This window comes from Chiloscyllium plagiosum, unplaced genomic scaffold (assembly GCF_037043375.1).
Source record: "Chiloscyllium plagiosum isolate Xiang-an unplaced genomic scaffold, Cpla_swu_hap1 HiC_scaffold_46, whole genome shotgun sequence".
NCBI lineage: Eukaryota > Metazoa > Chordata > Chondrichthyes > Orectolobiformes > Hemiscylliidae > Chiloscyllium > Chiloscyllium plagiosum.
The window spans coordinates 17,572,440-17,574,433 of NW_028270184.1; the positions used below are offsets into that span (position 1 = coordinate 17,572,440).

The window sequence follows — 1,994 nt, forward strand, 5'->3', positions numbered from 1 at the left end:
GGAAGTGGAGGAGGCTATTACACTCAGAAGATTGCAAAGGCAGCCGGATGAGTTTCTGTATAGGAAGGGTTAAGCGGGATAGGGGTCAAATGCTGGGAAATGGGACTTGTTTAAGTTGGGGTATGTGGTCAGCATGGAGGAGATACACCGAAGACTCTGTTTTCACGCTGTGTACCCTAATAACGTTGTACTGTTTACACCGGCTTTAAAGGAATACTTTTAACGGAGTTTGCCGTCGCTTTCTGTGGCACGGTTATTTAGTCTGTCGGACTGCACACGGGAAAGGTAGTATTGTGAAACACTGCAGAAACGAACGACTTCCTTACTTTTACCCCGACTCAACATAGCCCGTGAAATATTCCCAGATCCTCAGTTGAGGATTTTTGCAGCTGGAAGTTACCTCAGAAACCCTGTTAATTCGTAAGGTATTGAGCGAATCGCAAAACAGAACCCATTTAACACGGAACGCAAACTAAACTGGCAAACCAAATGCATTTTCAGACACAGCAAAGCTGAATGCTGAATGTGAGGGCAGCAGCCATAAACTAATCTCACAACAATTCCAAACGACTGTTTCAAACATACTGGAGCATTAGTGCACAACCACTTCGAAGAAAGTGCTGAAAAGAGAGAAAGAAAGAACATAATAAGAATGGGCCATAAAAAGTGAATTTCACCAATCACAGTCTCGATTAGATTACCTTTCCCTTCCAATGTCTCCAGGACTGAAATGAAAGAAATGGGAGAAATTTAAGAACATATGACATAAAAAAATTATTGGAATTATTTTCCCATTCGCCAGATACCAAATAAAGACGAATCGAGTCACCGCAGGACTTTGTCTCGCAACAGCAATGAAATAACAGCCTCTATTCGGTTCCAGTAACAGCTCAACTTGCCTGGAAGATAAAGCGGCAGGAGAGCTGCTTGGGATTTTCCGTGCGGGAGGCGAACACGATTATGATACCACATACCCCTATGAGAAATTCTGCAGTCTCCCACACCACAGTTAATTCTCCAGGAAGCAAACACAATTCTTTTTTTTGTTTTGAACATAAATGACGCGGAACAGCAGCGACCGAATGTACCGACAGAAGGGGCAGTGGTGGGATTCGAACCCACGCCTCGTTCGAGACTGGAGCTTAAACCCAGCGCCTTCGACCGCTCGGCCACACTACCACCGGAGGACGTCGCTCATTTTCTTACATTTCCAATTGTCCTCCTGCGTATCTGCACATGCAAAGTCACATGTAAAGGTTCCATGATCCCTCTCCGAGTCGCACAGCTGCTGGGATATGCCCGGCTACAATATCAATTTCGCAGCAGATAATGATAGCCCATCAATCCAGACAAAAATCAGTGGTAAGCCGCGTCTATCATCTCAGACTCTTTTCAGCTACTAATGTATATGCCAGTGCTCAGAATTTCTGTTCGGTTATAATTTGGTAAAATAACATGGCATGTCTGAAATTTCGAATCTTGCTTTGCTCAATGATTTTACCAGTTGCCCGAAGCAGAACAACTTTCACGTTTACACGGAACACGAAACACAACGTACTACAGGGAAAATGCATAAAGCTGAGCAGGCCGTGTCCACATCATACGGTGCAGCATAGTTTCAATCACTGCGTCTGTTTTGCAGAATAAGCGTCCCAAAGAATGCTCTCTAATCCTGAAAGCGGAGGTAGCATTACAATCCGAGAACGACAGATCACATTGTGAGGATGCTCTGACCTCGGGGCCAGTTGGAGATGCCACTTTCCTTGTCTTTTACCGGAACCGTGGAATTTGCTGCACAGATGTTCACACCTGGACATGAGCCACATGGATACCAACTTAGTTGGAAACCTGTGTGGGTATCGACGAGAAGCGACTCAATGAATTTTGCTAAATTCCATGCTTCTTAGTAGAAATGCAGTTTCTGTTCACGTCAGTCTAAAAGGCAATCTCTGAACATAATAACAGAAGTCAAAAGGTAATTACCCCACCCTATC

The 1,994-nt window shown here is 44.4% G+C and overlaps 1 non-coding gene across 1 annotated transcript; it reads right to left on the reverse strand.

Moving 5' to 3' along the window:
• Window positions 1-1,097: 1,097 nt before the first annotated feature.
• Window positions 1,098-1,179, reverse strand: trnal-uaa (transfer RNA leucine (anticodon UAA)). The gene has a single exon. It is a non-coding gene; the product is annotated as a tRNA-Leu (tRNA).
• Window positions 1,180-1,994: the final 815 nt, after the last annotated feature.